Below are 20,699 nucleotides of genomic sequence, written 5' to 3'. Positions count from 1 at the left end.
AAACAAACAAAAAACTATTTTGGGATGTGCTTTCCCAAAACAAGTTGGCAACAAAGAAAGTGGAAGACACAGGATCCAGGAAACAAGGATGGAATGCAACACAATGGAAAAAGGAAGGGAATTCCCAAGACAAAAAGGAAATTGCCAGGGTGGTTGTGAAGGGGAGTTCCAGCAGTACAGTGATTATGGAATGCAGCCCATCTAGAATCGTGGAAAAGAATGGAGATACTCATGAAAGAGAGTTCTTGAAGAAAAATGAAATGTGTAGAATACCCAGTGAGTTTAAACTTGAGAGAATAGTTTTAGTTCTGTTGGGAAACTGTGGATGAAATGATGAGAGGATGATGAAATGATGATGGATGAAGTTTTCTCAACTTAAAAAAAAAGTTGAAAAAATGTCAAAGGCAGTATTTTTTCCAGAGAAAGAGTTGTACATGGAAATAAATATTATCATTGTATGCTGTAGGCTTATCCCTGAACAATATTTATTTTATCATAATAATGTAAACATGTTACACTCCTTAAAAAAGAATAATAAAGCTATATTGAGATTATCAGGGAAGAAAAGTGTATGTATGTGGGTAGAAGCAGGGTATGTACGAGCAAACTCCTTATTTTCCACAGTTGAAAATAAATAGATAATATCTAAAACTAAAAAATATTAAGAAAAATCAGTATAAAGATGTTATTGAGAGGCCGGGTGTGGTGGCTCACACCTGTAATCCCAACAATTTGGGAGGCTGAGGCGGGAGGACTGCTTGAGCTCATGAGTCTGAGACCAGCCTGGGCAGCATGGCAAAACCCCATCTCTACAAAAAAAAAAAATTAGCTAGGCATGGTGGTACATGCCTGTAGTCACAGCTACTCAGGAGGCTGAGGTGGGAGGATGGCTTGAGCCCAGGAGGTTGAGGTTGCAATGAGCCAAGATGGCGCCACTGCACTCAAGCCTAGGCGGCAGAGCCAGACTTGCCTCAAAAACAACAGCAACAAAAAGATGTTATTTAGAAATTTGGAGCTAAGCATGTTCTCACTTGTAAGTGGGAGCTAAATGATGAGAACACAGGGACACATAGAGGGGAACAACACACACTGGGGCCTTTTGGAGGGTGGAGGGTGGAGGGTGGGAGGAGGGAGAAGATCAGGAAAAATAACTAATGGGTACCAGGCTTAATACCTGGTTGATGAAATAATCTGTACAACAAACCCTCATGACACAAGATTATCTGTGTAACAACAAACCTGAACTTGTACCCCTGAACTTTGAAAGTTAAAAAAAAAAAAAAAGACATTTGGAGGTAAATACTAGAAAACAGCTAAAGGGATTGAAAGTTGCCCTGGGGGACAATACATTGTTGCCCCGGGGGACGAGAATTTGGACTAGAAAAAGCTAGGCAATTTTGCTGTTTTTTCATTATGTCTGTTTTTTATTATGATTTTTTTAAACTCTCAATTATGGGAGAAGTGTATATATTCCACCAGTCCAAGCTAAGGCACTTCCAGGTTGCAAAATCCCCTGAGTAGGGCTTGCAAAGCTTAACCACATCATCCTGAAACTCCACATAGTTGCCCTGTGTTGTTATACAATAGCTTTTAGCAGGCACGGTCACCTAGACCTGACATCTGGGTTCTGCGTAGAATTTCTTACACCACGATTGCCCACAGTCCCTAAGATAATGACTAATTAGCTCAGATATACAGTTGAATTGCTGCTGTGAATTTGCAGGCATGCTAGCCAGTTAAAGGTTGGGAGAGGCTGAGAGGGCTGCCCTGGGACTATCACATTCCCCTTTGTGAAGAAATTTAAACAGAAGCTAGATAAAGGCTTGAGGAGGATGTTGTGGAGACTTGTAGATTCAGGATAGGGTTGGCATAGGTGGCTGTGAAGTCCCTCCACCCTGAGATTCTATGAAAGACTTTCTTCAGGCCTTGCTTAGAATTGCTCCCAGTTAGTATTTAGGGCAAGGATTAGAACCCAGGAAGAGATGTTAATTATCTCTTTACCTCTCTTAGTTTTTCTAACAGCCTTGAATACATTCAATATATTCCCACTGCCTTTCAAATGTTCCTAGTGTGTTTGAAAAGCATGTGTATTATCCATTGTTGGCAATCTATATTTTATATGTGATCATTTGATAAAACTTGATAAATGTGTTGTTCAAATTTTAATTTCTTGCCTGTTCAATCTGTCAATTGTTTTAAGAAGTATGTGAAACTCAGTTTCTCCTTGTAGTCATCTCAATTTTTCTTTATCTATTTTGAGCCTATCTTATGTTCATGTACATTTAGAATTCTTATTTCCTCCTGATTTATTAAAACTTTTGAAAACTATGTAGTGACCTTTGTTATCTTCACGAATATTCCCCTCTTTCATTTAAAATTAATACAGCTATGCCAGACTTTTTCATTAGTATTTTCCTGGTATATATTTTTCCATCCTTCTACTTTCAACCTTTCTGTCTTATGCTCATACCTTCCTTCTGGGGTTATTTTCTTTCTTTCTGAAGTACTTGAGAAGTTCCTTTCCCACTGTCAGCAATGGACAGATAATGTAGACAGAAAATCAACAAAGAAACATCAGACTTAAACTGCACCACAGACCAAATGGACCTAACAGTCATCTATAACACATGCTGCAGAATACACATTCTTCAGAACTGCACATGGAAGATTCTCCAGGATAGAACATGTTAGGCCACAAAACAAGTCTTTACAAATTTAAGAAGCTTGACATCGTATTGAGTATGTTTTATGGACAAAATGGTATAAATTAGAAATCCACAAGAAGGAAAACTTCAGAAACTTTACAAATACATAGAAATTAAACAATATGCTCCTAAATAACCAATCGGTTAATGAAGAAGTTAGGAGGGAAATTTAAAAATTTTTTGAGGCAAATGAGAATGGAAACATATCACACCAAAACCTATGGGACACAGCAAAAGCAGTTCTGAGAGGAAGTTTATAGCAATAAATACCTACATCAAAAAAAGAAGAAAGATTTTAATAAACAACATAATGATGCACCTGAAGAAACTAGTAAAGCAAGAATGAACTCAACCTAAAATTGGTAGGAGAAAGGAAGTAATAAAGCTCAGAGCAGAAATAAACAAAATAGAGACTGAAAAAAAAACAATTCAAAAGGTCAATGAAACAAATAGTCATTTTTTTAAAAGATAAAATCAATAAACCTTTAGCTAGACTCAAAAAAGACGAGTTAAATAGGTAGAATCAGAGATGAAAAATGAAACATTACAACTGATATCATAGAAATACAAAAAATTGGATGACAGAGCCTTGGCAGAAAATTAAATAAATAAATAAAAATTTAAAAAAATACAAAAGATCAGCTGGGTGCAGTGGCTTATGCTTGTAATCTCAGCATTTTGGAAGGCAGAGACAGGAGGATCACTTGAACACAGGAGTTTCAGACCAGCCTGGGCAACATGGTGAGACACCCCGCTTCCATCTCTACAAAAAATTAAAAAATTAGCCAGGCATGATGGCAGATGCCCATAGTCTTAGCTACTCGGGAAGTTGAGATAGGAGGATCCCTTAAGCCCAGGAGTTCCAGGCTGCAGTGAGCTATAACCATGCCACTGTACTCTAGCCTGGGTGACACAGTGAGACCCTTTCTCTCAAAAAAATTTTTTAAGGAATATAAAAGATCATAAGAGACTTCCCCCCCATTTTGCCATGCCTTTATAAAAATCACAGATCATAAGTGACTATTATGAACAACTATATGCCAACAAATTTGACAACATAGGAGAAACAGATACATTTCTGGACACATACAACTGTCAAGATTAAATAAAGAAGAAATAGAAAATCTAAACAGACCAATAATGAGTAGGGAAATCAAATCAGTCACAAAAAGTCTACCATCAAAGAAAAACCCAGGATCTGATGGCTTCACTGCTGAGTTCTAACAAACATTTAAAGAAGAAAGAATACCAATCCTCCTCAAACTATTCCACAAAATTGAAGAGGAGGGAATACTTCCAAACTCATTTTACAAGGCCAGCATTATTCTGATTCCAAAACCAGACAAGAACATAACAGAAAAAGAGGAAACTACAAGCTGTAGCCCTGATGAACACAAATGCAAAAATCCCCAAGATACTAGTAAACTGAATTCAACAGCACATTAAAAGGATCATTCACTATGATCAAGTGGGATTCATCCCAGAAATACAAAGATAGTTCAACACATGCAAATCAATAAATATGATGCACCAAATTAACACAAAGAAGGACAAAGCCATCTGATCATTTCAACAGCTGCAGAAAAAGCATTTGACAAAATCCAACATCCTCTCATGATAAAAACTTTCAACAAATTAGGTATAGTTAGAATGTACCTCAACAGAGTAAAGACCATATATGACAAACCCACAACTAACATCTTACTGAATGGAGCAAAGCTGAAAGTTTTTCCTCTAAAATCAGGAAAAAGACAAGGATGCCCACTTTTACCACTTCTATTTGATATAGTACTTAAAGTCCTAGCCAGAGCAATTTATACAACAGAAAGAAATAAAAGACATGCAAATTGGAAAAGAATTCAATTTGTCTGTTTGTGGGCAACATGATCTTATATATAGAAAGCTCTAAAGACTCCACCAAAAAACTATTAGAACTAATAAACAAATTAAATAAAATTGCAGGATATAAACCAACATACAAAATCAGTAGTATTTCTATACACTAATAGTGAACTATCTGAAAAAGAAATCAAGAAAATGATCCTATTTACAACAGTTACGAAAAAATGAGTTACGTAGGAATAAACTTAAGAAAGGTGAAATATCTCTACACTGGAAACTATAAAACAATGATGAAAGAAATTGTAAAAGGCACAAATAAATGCAAAGATATCCTGTGTTTATTGATTGGAAGAATAAATATTGTTAAAATGGCCACACTACCCAAAGCAATCTACGGATTTAATACAAACTATCAAAGTACCAATGAAATTATTCACAGAAATAAAAGAAACAATTCTAAAAGTCAAATGGAACTACAAAAGATACAAAATAGCTGAAGCAATCCTGAGCAAAAAGAACAAAGCTACAGGCATCACACTACCTGACTTTAAAATACATAAAGCTATAGAAACTGAAACAGCATGATACTGGCATAAAAGCAGATATATAGACCAAGGAAACAGAATAGAGAGCACCTTCGGGGAAAAGACAGTCTTTCCAATAACTGATGCTGGGAAAATTGGATATTCACATGTGGAAGAATGAGAATAGACCCCTACCTCTCATCATGTGCAAAAATCAACTCAAAATGCATTAAATACTTAAATGTAAACTTGAAACTCTGAATTTACTGGAAGAAAACATAGAGAAAATGCTTCATGACATTGGACTAGATAAAGATTTTTTAAATAAGACCTCAAAATAACAGTTAAAAGCAACAAAAGAAAAACATAGGCAAAGGGGGTTACATCAAACTAAAAAGCTTTTGCACAGCAAAGAAAAGAATAAACAGTGAAGAGGCAACCTACAGGATGGGAGAAAATATTTGCAAACCCTGTACATCTGACAAGAAGTCAATATCCAGAATAAATAATGAACTTAACAGCAAGATAAAAATAAAAATGCAGATAAAAATAAAAATGCAGATAAAAAATGAACCAAAGACCTGAATAGTCATTTCCCAAAAGAATATATACAAATGGATAACAAGTATGTGGAAAAATGTTCAACATCACTAATCATCAGGGAAATACAAATCAAAACCCTAATGAGAATGGTTATGAGTGCCTATTATAAAAAGTTAGAATGTCTGCTATAAAAAAGACAAAAGAAAACAAGTGTTGGCAATGATGTGGAGAAAAGGACAAACTTACTCACTGATGGTGGGATTATAAATTAATACAGCCATTATGAAAAACAGTATGGAGTTTCCTCTTTAAAAAAAAAAATAGAGCAACTGCATGATTCAGGAAGTCCACTACTGGGTTTATACCCAAAGAAAACTGAATCAGTATGTCAAGGAACTATGTACACTGCCATGTTTATTTCAGCACTATTTGTAATAGCCAACATATGGAATCAACCTAAATGTCCAACAAAGAATGAATGAGTAAAGAAAATGTTGCATATATAAACAATGGAATAATACTCAGCCTTGAAGAAGAATGAAATTCTATCATTTATGACAACGTGGGTGAACCTGGAGGACGTAATGTTAAGTGAAATAAGCCAGACACAGAAAGACAAATACCACATAATATCACTCATGTTGAATCTAAAATAAAAAGTTAATATCATAGAAGTAGAGAAAACAGTGGTTACCAGAGACTGGGGATAGGGGGACAAGGAAGGGAGAATGGTGAGAGGTTGATCAGTGGGTACAAAGTTACAATAAGATAGGGGAAATGAGATCTGATATTCTATTGCACAGTAAGGTGACTGGTTAGTACTAAGGTATTGTATATTACTAAATAGTCAGAAGACATGTTATTGAATATTCTTACCACAAAGAAATGATAAATTTATGAGGATGGATATGCTATTAATAACTACCTGGATTTGATCATTGTATGACATACACATATATTGAAATATCAAATTGTGTCCCATAACTATGTATAATTACAATGTGTCAATTTAAACATGAAAATAATAAAAATCCAAAAAATAAGAAGTTTTTCAAAGTAAATATACGTTGGAAGTTACTTCCTTCAGTTTGTTTGTCTGAAAAACTTTTTTAAGTTTATTTTTTACTTCACTCTTAAAAGATAACTATTCTGGGTATAGATTTATAAATTGGTGATTATTTTCTTTCAGTGTTTTGAGGCATTATTCCATTGTCCTGCTTTTATTGTTGTTGAGAAATCAGCCTTTGGTCTAAACATTCCTTTGAAAGTAAAGTAATCTGTTCTTTTTACTCTCTGTTGATTCTCTCTTTCTCTCTTTCTTTCTTTCTCTCTCTTTCTTTCTTTTTTGGAGGGGGAGTACTTTTAAAATCATTTCTTTAACTTGATGTTGTATATTCTCACTACAATGCATCTAGGTTAAGATTTGTTTGCATTTATGCTGCTTGAGATTCACTGGGTTTCCTGAATCTAAAGATTCATGAGTCTAACGGATTCTGGAAAAGTTTCAGCTATAATCTCTTCAAAATATTGCTTCTCCCCATTACCTCCTGCAACTCTCATTAGATGTAGTTCAAACTTCTCAAACTGTGCTCTATGGTTTTTGATTTCTATTTCATGTTTTCTATTTCTGTGTCTCTTGAGTTGCATTCTAGTTAATTCCTTCAGCCCTGTTATTCACTACACAAAGTTTCTTTTCAGCTGTGTCTAATCTGCTGTTTAAGCTGTCATTGAATTTCTAATTTTAGTCTCTAAATATTTAATGTAGTTTCAAAAAATGATTTCTATTTTTGATAACTCTTATACCTTGCCATGTTTTTGATAGCTCTCATTTTTTCTTTAATTATGTTAAACAGTTACATTAGTTTTTAATTGTTCTAATATACCCCATCTTTGTAAATATAATTCTGTAGTCTATTATTTTGTCTACCTCTAACTCATGATGGGTTGTTTTCTTTTTATGAGTATGGTGATGTTTTTTGTTTCTTTGTTTGTTTTTTAACTTTTATTTTAAGTTCAGGGGTAAAAGTTCATGTTTGTCACGTAGGCAAACTTGTGTCATAGGGGTTTGTTATACAGATTATTTCATCACCTAGGTATTAAGCCTAGTACCCATTAGTTATTTTTCCTGATCCTCTCCCTTTTCCCACTCTTCACCCTCTGAAAGGCCCCAGTGTGTGTTGTTCCCTTCTACGTGTCCGTGTGTTCTCAGGTGATATTTTTTGAATGACAGCTCGAGTACCTTGGAACTTTGTCCTTAGAAATTCACTGAAGCCTAGGTTTAATCAAGTTGTACTTCTCTGCAAAGAACTGTGCTCTGTGCTCACTTCCGTGACATGTCTAGAGGCCTTTCCAACCTGAGAATGCTTTAAATGCATTTTGTGTGTGTGTGTGTGTGTGTGTGTGTGTGTGTGCGCGCGTGCGCGCATGCGCGCCTTATAGAATTTCAACTCCAAACTATGATTTGGGTTGGGAATTTCAGGACATTTAATTTCTTTCTACCTGAGGCAAGTCTCATAATCTGCTTCTATGAGCCGTTTGTTTCTTTGTTCTGTATTTTGTTCACTAAGAGTGTTACCTTTCAGGGGTCTCACTTTACGTGGGGATCTTGACCTGACTCATCTTGTGTGGGACCTGTGCTTTTTCTCCTGTGCCCTTTTTTTCATAGGCCACCAGGGATTGACAGATGTGCAACCTTTGGCTTCAGTGCTTTCTCACACTCTCAATTCATGCTTTCTTGTTTTTTGATTTGAGGCTTCTGAGGATTTTTCTAATTTTCTTGCCGTATCAACTACTCGTTTGGTGACTGTGACTTTAATGAATATATATATATTTATATATATGAATATGTTTTAATATTTTAAAATATATTGTACCAGGATTAATTTTTGCCATTTAGTTTAGCATATTGAAGAAAACAGAAATGCCTTGCTTTCTTTCACTCTTGATTTCTTTCTTTTACTCCCTCTCTCCTTCTCTCCTCTTCTCTGTTTTCTTTGTTTTTTCTTTCTCATTATTTCATTTTTCTTTTTGTCATTCTATTTTTCTTTTCACATGCCCTTGATATTTTCTTTTTTCCCTCTTTCTTGTCCTCTTATTATTCTTGTTTGTTTTATCTTTCTTGCTCTTTATTTCATTTTCTTTTCTTTCCTTTTTCTATCATTCATGCCATTTTTCAAAGAAAAGCCCCCAAAATTGTTTTCAGTTTAATACAGAGTAATGTTTTAGTAATCTCTTTTTGTAAAATTAGTTTGACTATCACTAATTAGGACAATGAGGTTCTGTGTCATTGGAATGAAGTACTATTTATTGACTATAATGCTTTTCATATAATAAGTGCTCAATAAATGTTTTTGTTTTTGAATGAAACTTTATTCAATATTCTAACTCTGTTATGGTGAACACATTGTGAGATCCAAATGTTGCCAAGTAGACTGTACCTGTGACTCAGTCAAGCCTAACCCAAACTGACAGAGAAATTGATGGAATGTTAATTGATAGCAGCTGGATGACTGGCATGAGCGCAGCCACAGGAAAGGGCCAAGGATCTCTCAGTGAATATAAAACTTACATATATCAAAGGACCCAGAGGCTTTTTAATGAGAATGACCTCTGGTTAAAATTAGAGTGAAAGGGAAATAAAGATAATAACTTAGGGACTTTGGGTTCTAGCATATTTTCCACTTAATAGCCACTGACTTAGAAAATGAAACTCATGGAATTCTCATAATAGTGGTGACTTGGCTCTAATGATCCCGAAACCCCAGTAGGTGGGTTCATGACTTGTTGGTTGGCAACAATGGAAATTATACTAAGTGGAGAAAACAGGAATAAGTCCCCAAATTTGAAATATCATTATCAGTGTTTTGGCTGATAGAAAACAGGTTGTGGTTACTGAATTTGCCTCTTAGAGTGGGCTGAGCAGGGGTAGCTTATTCATTGGAATTGAAAACAACTCTAGATGGATTTGAGGGGAATAAGATCAGAGTTTTTGTGGATCACAAGCTGGCTGTACATCAGTAAAGACCTCCCATTATATGAAAAATTCTAAGTTAATACTGGAATAAGTTGACAAGGCTAAACCTATCATAGCTCCTAGGATGTGTTTTGGTGGGGACCCTCCAGGAAAATCTCCTTTTGGGGCTGGAGAGTTCCCCAGAGAAATTAGTGATCACCCTGTCCACTAAATGAGGTCTCTGGTCTCTTACTATAAAACTGGCTGATGCAACTTGATTGTAATATACTAGTTTGACTTTGGTTGTGTTCAAAATATTAAAGCATGACAGTGTTTAACTATATACTGATGAGTTGTTTTATCTATTTGCCCTCCCCAATACACAGCTTTATTTCTGTAGCATTTTAAAGCAAATTCCTGAAATTATTGCATTTTATCTGTAAATACTTTAGAATACTGGCTACCTCTGAGAAGGGTTAAGGTTATATCTGGTTGGTCCAATAGAGGATGCCACAAGACATGAGCCTGGTCCATGATACTTCTTCCTCATCTGCTAGTGCTAACATATGCATAGTAATTTCTAGATATGTGTCAGAAACATTTTAAGTGCTTCACATGTTTTAACACCCCTGACAAACTTGGAGGGAGTCCATTTTCTTGGGGTCCCACAGGCTATCAGAACAACTCTACCTACATATCCGTCAATATGTGCTCCACTCTATTAAAAGTGCTGAAAACTGCAACCCTTTGGATCTGTTTGGCTAGGGTTTCTCTTTTTTTCATTTTCACTGTGGCTCAGAGGATGAAGGTGACTTACTGCTTGCTTGTGTCTTACCTATACATGAAAAGTGTGTTTCTCTGGATAAAAGATCATTCATTCAGAAGACAAACAGCTGTTTTCATTCTTGGAAACTGAAAGGTATTTCTTTTCTTTCTTTTCTTTTTTTCTTTTTTGAGGCAGAGTCTTGCACTGTTGCCCGGGCTGGAGTGCAATGGTGTGATCTCGGCTCACTGCAACCTCTGCCTCCTGGGTTCAAGTAATTCTCTTGCCTTAGCCTCCCGAGCAGGCGGGATTACAGGTGCCCACCACCATGCCTGGCTAGTTTTTTGTATTTTTAGTAGAGACAGGGTTTCACTATGTTGGCCAGGCTAGTCTCAAACTCCTGACCTCGTAATCTGCCCGCCTCAGCCTCCCAAAGTGCTGGGATTACAGGCCTGAGCCACTGCGCCCGGCCAGAACCTGAAAGGTATTTCTTCATCAGATTCATATTTGAAGACATCTTTAATTTTTTTAACCATTAAACAGTGTTTACTTCAGTTGTGGGCTCTGCTTCTCTGGGATGATTATGAAGAAATGGAAGCTGGCATGTTGAACATGCAAACTTACTTTGGAATGTACCAGCTTGCTTTCCTTTGAAGGTGCAAGGAAAGTAAATCAGTAGGGTACATTACTATATCCATCTACTAGAAATTGTTACCTACTATGGTAATCTTTTAGGTTGGAATATTTTAGACTGGAAAATGAATCTTTTCCAACCTTGTAATCCAAGAAAGTTTGACCACTGGTGTTTTGACTCAAAAATAAATTTTGAGAGTTATTTGGATTTTTAAGAGAACAGATGAAGAAATGGTATAGTATTTTAAATATATTATTTTGTAGTTTAAAAATTATGAATATAAAGTCTGATCTCTTAGAATTCAGGTGTACAAAGAAGAGTTTTTCATTAGAAACCGGCCTTGAGCAGAGACCAAGCTATAGGAAAGACAACCCTGTGCTGCCTCCCTAGAAGGCAGGGACAATGTGGGGGACTATGTATTCTGACAGGTACCAATATCACACGCTACCACAATTCAGATAACTTTAAAATAAACTTTCATATCTGATAGATACACTTTTTTGCCCAGATACTTCCTGGCTATTATTGCATACTTTGTCCAGAAGAAAAATTTTAACCATTAGTTAAAATTTTTAAATGGCATTTGAATTCTATGGAATTTAGTATTAATTAGGTACAACTGACATTTTTGCATTGATGAATTTTTCAATTTGAGACATACTACATTTGTCCTTTTAATTATTTATGTTTTTAGACAAGTTTTCTTGTTGTATTGCTTTTGTTTTCTTTATATTGCTCCTGCATGTTCCTTAAGTTTATTTGTAGGTATTATACATTTTGTGTTATTTTCTACATTGCAATTTCTGGTGGACTAATATTGGTATTATAAGAAACCTATTGGCTGGGCATGGTGGCTCCAGCCTGTAATCCCAGCACTTTGGGGGGCTGAGGTGGGTGGATCACTCGAGCCCAGGATTTCGAGACCAGCCTGGCCAACATGGTGAAACCCTGTCTCTACCCAAAACACAAAAATTAGCTGGGCATGGTGACGTGTGCCTGTAATCCCAGCTACTCAGGAGGCTGAGGCAGAAGAATCACTTGAACCTGGGAGGTGGAGGTTGCGGTAAGCTGAGATCACCCCACTGCAATCCAGCCTGGGTGACAGAGCAAGGCCCTGTCTCCAAAAACAAAACAACAAAAAAAACCTATTGATTTTTATGTGTTAATTAGTACGATACTGGTTGCTTATTAGTTTTAATAGTGTTTCAGTTGTTTTTCTTGTTCTTCCAGAAAGGCAGTTATCAGAAGTAAATCATAATGATTTTTGCTTTTTCCTTTCCAAAATATATATTCCATGTTTTGTTAGCATATGTGATTATATTGGCTAGCATATATGTTGTATCTAGAGTGATATTAAATCATATGGTAAACAGGATTCATTCTTGCTTTATATCTGATTGAAAGAGAAATGTCTTTGCAGCAGTATTCTGAAAGTTCCTGAAAATACTGTTTAAAAAACAGTAGTCAAATATATTTTGGAAACACATATTAATATGTTAAAGGTTCTGAAATATCTGTAGTAAAGAGATTTGTTTACATGTGATTAATTTATTGTTACCATTTCCTAAATGTACTTAATAATTTAATAATAAACCATTAATCTATCCCTTCTTTTTTTTGAGACAGGGTCTTTGTCTTGCTCACGCTATAGTGCAGTGGTGTGATCATAGCTCACTGCAGCCTTAACCTCCCAGGCTCAAGTGATCTGACACCTCAGTCTCCCGAGTAGTTGGGACTACAGGGATGCACCATCATGCTCAGCTTTTTATTTTTTGTAGATACAGGATCTCACTATGTTGTCCAGGCTGGTCTCAAACTCCTGGTCTCAAGTGATCCTCCTGCCTTGGTTACCCAAGTTGCTGGGATTACAAGCATGAGCCACTGTGCCCGACCCCTTCTTTTTTTTCTTTTCTTTTTTTTTTTTTAACGCAATAACTGTAACCTTAGCTAACCAACACTCTATATATTGAAACATGCTATTGGATATTGGTTGGAAACAATTTTTTTTTTTTTGACATGGAGTTTCACTCTTGTTGCCTAGGCTGGAGTGCAATGGTGTGATCTCGGCTCACATTGACCTCTGCCTCCCAGGTTCAAGCGATTCTCCTTCCTCAACCTCCCGAGTAGCTGGGATTACAGGCATGCAGTACCACGCCTGGCTAATTTTGTATTTTTAGTAGAGAGGGTGTTTCTCCATGTTGGTCAGGCTGGTCTTGAACTCCTGACCTCAGGTGATCTGCCTGCCTCGGCCTCCCAAAGTGCTGCGATTACAGGCATGAGCCACCATGCCCAGCGGAAACAATTTTGAAGACCATTTTACATAAATTTATTTGATTCCTATTTTATTAGTAAATGCTAAATTTTACCAAATGAATTTTTAGTAATCAAGATGATTGAAATGTCTTTTTTCCTTTGATCAATGTGATGAATTATATTGATAGATTTTTTGATATTAAACTATTTTTGAATGTTTAAAAGAAACCATTTCAGCCAGGCGTGGTGGCTCACGCCTATAATCCCAGCACTTTGGGAGGCCGAGGTGGGTGGATCATGAGGTCAGGAGGTCAAGACCAGCCTGACCAACATGGTGAAACCCTGTCTCTACTAAAAATACAAAAATTAGCCAGGTGTGGTGGCACGTGTCTGTAATCTCAGCTACTCGGGAGGCTGAGGCAGGAGAATTGCTTGAACCCGGGAGGCAGAGGTTGCAGTGAGCCGAGATCGTGCCATTGCACTCCAGCCAGGGTGACAGAGTGAGACTCTGTCTCGGAAAAAAAAAAAAAGAAACCATTCTATGACCATGGGCTTTCATTCCTTTAATATTCTTCCATATTTCATTTGCTAATATTTTATTTAAGATTTTTAGGTCTATAGATCTTAACAATAACAGCCAAGCATTAATGATCTAGGGTACTTAGATAGAAGTAGCCTGCTAACTTTTTGTAATTATGTTACCAAAAGTAACCAAGACATTGGTACCTAAATCCAAAATACTGGGTTATATTCAAGTTATATTCTTGATATATATTAATATAATCCTACTTGATATTTTTGCTGTAATTCACATCTTTTCCAACAAAAGACTTGATGTGAAGTTTCACCAGAAAATAAAAGAGAATTTCAGTTATCTTCACTACCAATTACATAATTATATATTTTAAATCCCTGACATATAAAAATTACATATTTTGTCCAATTTTACTCAGTTTTAGAAATAAAGATTAGAAGAAGAGAGGGGAATTACTAATGGTTTGTTAATCAGCTGTGGCAAACCATGCTTGTCAAATGATGACTTAAATAAGTAAAAACATTCTGGGAGAAATAAGTGTATTATGTAACAGTAAGTCCTCACTAGATTCTGAAATAAACAGAAAATAAAATTATTCCAATATCTTTTTTGGAAGAAATACTTCTTTACACATTCACAGGGGAAGCCACGGGGGACCTAGTAGCATATCTGCTTGGTAAGTTGGCGTTTGAGATTCATATAGCTACCTCCTCCCATTATGTGATAGGATGCCAAGATCCCTTAATAACTGCCAATGTCAATTTTTTATTGTTTTGTTTTTTCTTGCTGTATGTCTACGATTAAGAAAAAAATGTCAACACATTTTAACAAAATCCTATACATGTGGTAAAAAAAAATTTAAAGCCCAAAGTGCTGAATCTAGGCCTTTGCTTAATAATAATCACATATATGATGAGAATTTTGGAAACATTTCAATTGCAGATTCCACTTGGATAGCATTATTAGTGCGTGTAATTATAACCTACATGCCAGTGAGCATAAATATGTAACCAATAACTTGTGAACTTCTGTTGCTGATTGTATCTGTTAAGGTTTGGTGCAAATAACAGAAATATCCCAACAGCAGAACACCCCATCCTCCGTGTTCCTCCTCCGTCCCCACAGATCACTTTTAATATTTCTGTGTGTCCTTCCCCCATTTTCTTTTTTTTTTTTTTTTTTTTTTTTTTTTTTTTTTTTTGAGACGGAGTCTCGCTCTGTCGCCCAGGCTGGAGTGCAGTGGCGCGATCTCGGCTCCCTGCAAGCTCCGCCTCCCGGGTTCACGCCATTCTCCTGCCTCAGCCTCCCGAGTAGCTGGGACTACAGGCGCCCGCTACCACGCCCGGCTAATTTTTTGTATTTTTAGTAGAGACGGGGTTTCACCGTGTTAGCCAGGATGGTCTCGATCTCCTGACCTCGTGATCCACCCGCCTCGGCCTCCCAAAGTGCTGGGATTACAGGCGTGAGCCTTCCCCCATTTTCTGTAGGTCTTTACTTTTAACCACCCACACCTCTCCAGAGGACTGCCCTTGGGTTCCTGGAGCCACTTTGTTTGCAAGCACAGGGCGTCTGCTGCACCCCACAGTATGGTTCATACCCAGTAACGACAGCGTGAGGGTTTGAAAGCCCAGCTGTCTTACCTCAATTTAGGACAACCTCTGAGCTGTAATTTCCCCTCCAGAGCACTTCTGAAGGATCTGGCTGGGTAGGCCTAAAATTGCACCCTCACTTAACTTTTTCCCTTTCCTAGTCCCACCTCCCTCATCTCCTGAGTGGTTTTTCCTGGAAGCACTTCCTTAATCAATCATTGGCACATAAATCTTCATCTCAGAGTCTGCTTCCAGGAAAACTGACCCAAGACACAGCATAAGTATTTTCTTTAGAAGAAAGGGATCTAATGCAGGGAATTGGGTGCTTATAAAATCATTGGAAGGGAGCAGGAATCAGAGGCCACCATTAAGCTTAAGAATATCCTGCCATAATCAGAGGGCCGGTGTATTAGTCCATTCTCACACTGCTATAAAGAAATACACAAGACTAGGTAATCTATGAAGGAGAGATGTTTAATTGACTGTCAGTTCCACATGGCTGAGGAGGCCTCAGGCAACTTACAATCATGGTGGAAGGTGAAAGGAAAGCAAGTACCCTCTTCACAAGGGCAGGAAAGAGAAGAGTGAGGAGTGAAGGGGGACGAGCCCCTTATAAAACCATCAGATCTCATCAGAGCTCACTCATTATCAGGAGAACAGCATGAGGGAACCACCCCCATGATCCAATCACCTCCCACCAGGTGTCTCCCTAGACACGTGGGGATTATGGGGATTACAATTCAAGATGAGATTTGGGTGGGGACACAGCCAAACCGTATCAGCAGGGAAGCTGCTGCCAGCATGGACACAACTACCTCTCAGTAGCCAAAGCTGGTGACTAGACACCAGAACACAGTGCCTGGCCACTATCTTGTAGAAGCTATGTCTTTAAGACCTTGATTCCAGCTATAACCCCTAGCATCCACAGTAAATTTGCATCTGACTCAGTTCCAGCTTCCTCATCTTGCAACTGCAGATAACTTGCTATTTTAAATGTAGAACCCAGCTGCAAGGGAGTATGGGAAATGTAGTTTTTATTTACCAGTCTCTGCAGCTTAGGAAGACACCCTAAATGGAAGATGGAAGCTGGTTGCCAATTGATCATAATCATAGCACTAGGGATAAGAGGAAATGAGTTAACATGCAGTCACTTCAGGGACCTTGGGCATAATGGTTTTTTGCCTGGAACATGTGTCTGCTACCCTCAATTCCTACTCTACCCCAGAGCTGGCTAACTGATATTTATCTTTAGTTTTAGATGAGTGTTTCTCAAACTGCAGATATCACTAATCAAAGGGTCATAAAATCAATATAGTAGGTATTTACCACCAAGATAGAAAAAAAGTATAGAATATAAATCATATTCCTTAGTGTAGGTCATGGTCAAAAGGCTTGAAAAACATTCCCTTGAATGTAATGCCTCAATTTCCTGGTATTTTAAGTCTGAGTGTGATGCCTTTCTTGGAAACACTGTAATTTACTCATAGTTCTTATCACACACACACATGTGTGTGTTTCGGTGTGTTAAATGTCTGTGCTCTTCATTAGACTCCAGCTCCCAGAGGTCAGGTACTGTGCTCATCTTGCTGTCTGTAACCTTGGCACCAGGTCTGTCACAGTTTTTATACTTTTTTTTTTTAACATATCTCTTGAATGAATAAAGGGGAAAAGGATTGTTACTAACTTTTGTATTACTTAGCCACTCTTGGGATTAATAAGTAGACTTAAGGTTCAGAGAAGACTTTGAGCAAGTGCATAAGCTAGAAATAAGATTAGTAATAGGGGCACTGAAGCAAAGTAAAAAAATATCCCAGCACAGATCAATCAGGTAATACAGAGCAAGAGCATCATGGAACCCACAAGGGAGAAACTCTAACCAGTCAGCATGGAAATCACTCCCCTAGCCTCACTGCAAAGGCTTGTTGCCTGCTTCTTAGCACTGCAGAATAGGAAGCATGAAGAAAACTCATTCCAAACACGTACGTATAGTTCATTGAATAGAGATTTCATTTGAGTGTGGGTTCAGTTTTTCTCAACAAGTCTTTATACAATTCTCAGTAAGTCTTGAATTAATGAATTCCTTAATGATAATTATGTGTAGATTCCTTTGCTGACACACCTATTTGACCAGAGAGTGAAGAATCTCATGAGTAAAGCCAGTAAACAGGCTCTTACCCCTTAGAGAATTCTGCTGGGGGAGGTGTGTATATAACTGCTGTGTTATTTAGTGAAAGGTACTGATGGCTAATTGAGCAATAGTATGATAATGTATTAAAAAATAATAAAGCCAGCAGAATTCTTACAACAACTCTGGAAGATTTTAGACACTTTTTGTAGATCAGAAAGCTCAGATACAGGGAGAGCAAGTAACTAACTTGCTCAAGGTAGTAGAGGTGGTGCACAGCAGTGAGGACTCAAACCCAGATCTGTCTCATTCCCAAACTATGCTCTCAACCACTCTGGCAGAGCAAGTGGTGACTAATTGTCTGATCCTTTTTCTAGCCCTTAATTATTGCTTTTTGCTTCTTTGTGGCATGAAATTTATTTTAATTTTTCCTGAGGTTGATGGCCCATGACATAAGATTCCACAGTCATATACTAAAATTGCAAAAATTGCATGGATGGCCAAGAAAAACTTCCCTTTCAGATTGCAATCACTTGGAAACATTTCCTTTACTGTCTTGGGTTTGCATTTATGGTTGGAATGCATAAGCATTCCTAGTTACTCTGCTTGTTCATTTCTTTAAAAAATGTGTTCTGTACTTAACTATGTCACAGGCAGAGTTCTAGACATTGGGGATATTGACAAAGTCCCTGCTCTCACAGAGTTTTCATTCTAGTTGGGGGAAATAGACAACTAAATTTAAATTTGAAATAGGTAACATGAAAAGTAGTCATAACTATAATAAAACAGCAATGTTGGGAGACAATGACAGCTGTTTATGTGTGTGAATGTGAATACATATTTTGTAGGGTAGTTGAGGAAGGCTTTTATGATAAGGTGGCTGCATTTGTGAGTTTTCACACTGCTATAAAGAACTACCTGAGACTGGGTAATTTATGAAGAAAAGAAGTTTAATTGACTACAGTTCTGCAGGCTTAATAGGAAGAGGCCTCAGGAAACTTACAATTATGGCAGAAGGTGAAGAGGAAGCAAGCACCTTCTTCACACGGTGGCAGGAGGTAGAGAGCAAAGGGGGAAGTGCCACACACTTTTAAACCATCAGATCTTGTGAGAACTCACTCACTAGCACGAGAACAGCATGGGGGAAATCTTCCCCTACAATCCAATCACTTCCAACCAGGTCCCTCCCCAAACATTCGGAATTACAATCCAACATGAGATTTGGGTGGGGATGCAGAGCCAAACCATATCAGTGACATTTGAACAGGGACCTGAAAAAAGTGAGAGAGAAGAGTCCTGTGGGTATATGGAGCAGCACTTTCCAGGCAGAAAGACCAGCAAGTGTAAAGGCCCTGGGGTAGAAGTGCACTTGGTTTGTTTGAGAAACAGCAAGGAGGCCTGTGTGATGACAGTGAAGTGAGTGGAGGGGAAAATAGTAGAGATGAAATAAGGGCAAGGTCGTATAGGGTCTTGTAGGCCCTGCTAAAGATTTTAGTCTTATTCAGAGTGAGACCTTATATTTAATAATGAGAAATAATATACTTTAAATTACTTTTCAGAAGGATCATTCCAGCTGCTGGGAGAAGAATCCAATACAGGGAAGCAAAGATGGGAGGTGGGAGCTAGATCTGAGAGGAGGCTATGGCAGTACCCTTGGATTGTCGTGGATTGGATTAGTATGGTAATGGAAGAGTTGGAGAAAAGAAGTGGTAATCTACATATAGTTTGAAGATAAGCTTATAGGAATTTCTTATGTATTCCTGTGATGTTAGATAAAGAGAGAAATCAATAATGACCAGGATGATTGCCCTGAGAATCTTGGAGAATGAAGCTGTCACTTACTGAGGAGAGGAAAACTATGGAATGAGCAATTCTTTTTTTTCCAGGGGCAGGGGAGGTAGTAGTGAAATCAAGAATTTGGTGTTGCTCATGTTAAATTTGAAATGTCTATTGCTGTCCAAAAGGAGCTTTAGATATGCAGTTCTGGTGAGTGAACAGGGCTGGAGAAATTTCAACTGGGAGTTGTCAGCATAGAAATGAGGCTGAATGAGATCATCTGGTAAGCAAATATAAATAGAGGAAGGATGAGAGTGTAAGATTGAGCTCTTGATACCACAGTCGGAAAGATGAGGATGAACCAGCCAATATTTCTGAGAAGGAGTAGACAGTGATGGAGGAGGAAACCCAGAAAGTGTAGCATCCTGAAAACTAAGTGAAGAAAGTGTTTCATGAGGACTGAGAGATTGAATAGAATGGGTTGGATGATTGAGGACTGACCATTGGATTTGAAAACACTGAAATTGTTGACAACTTTGATAAGAGCTATTTATGGGCATAGTGGCATTGAGAGAATGAGAGGAGGAGTGGAGATGGCAGGTAGAGATCGCTCTTTCTAGGAGTTTTCCAGAGAAACGGGCTGGAGAAAAATACTGATAGAGACTTTAATTTGCTTTTTAAAGACAAAAAATGTTTGCTTGTTAATGGTATTTATCTAGTAGACAGAAGAAATTTAGCCTTAGTTACAAGTATGAATTGTCTACCTTAAAAAATTTTTTTTTGGAGTTGGGGACTCACTCTGTCATCCAGGCTGGAGTGCAGTGTCATGATCATAGCTCACTGTAACCTCAAACTCCTGGCCTCAAGGAATCCTCCTACCTCACCATTCTGAGTAGCCGTGATTACAAGCATACAGCACCATGTTCAGGTACTTTAAAAAAACTTTATTTAGAGATGGGATTTCCCTGCGTTGTCCAGGCTGATTTTGAATTCCTAACCTCAAGTGATCCTCCCACCTTGGCATCCCAAAGTACTGATTACAGGTATAAGACACCCCACCTGGCCACTGGTTTTTAAATTCTACTTTTTGTAGTAACCCATAGCTGTTAAGAGTTATGGCTTATTTATGACTTGGTTCTTTCTCTAAGCTTGAGGAGAACATATCATTCCAAGTTATTTTAGTTGGATTAGGGCTTTGAGACCTATAGATAGTTTAAATTTACATGCTTAGCACACTCAGCTTCTGCTTTACCTGAAAGATTTTTGATGACCATAAACTTTTTCACTTTTCTAACCATAAAATTATCCATTTCCATCTATCATTTTGCATTGTAGCCTAAAAAAGTAATAAATATAGATTTCAGGTAATTTTTTTTTTTTTTTTTTGAGACGGAGTCTTGCTTTGTCACACAGGCTGGAGTGCAGTGGTGCAATCTCGGCTCACTGCAACCTCTGCCT

Source organism: Pan troglodytes, chromosome 16 (genome assembly GCF_028858775.2).
Source record: "Pan troglodytes isolate AG18354 chromosome 16, NHGRI_mPanTro3-v2.0_pri, whole genome shotgun sequence".
Taxonomy (NCBI): domain Eukaryota; kingdom Metazoa; phylum Chordata; class Mammalia; order Primates; family Hominidae; genus Pan; species Pan troglodytes.
The sequence above is the reverse complement of the archived record's forward strand: the minus strand, read 5'-3'. Positions refer to the sequence as shown.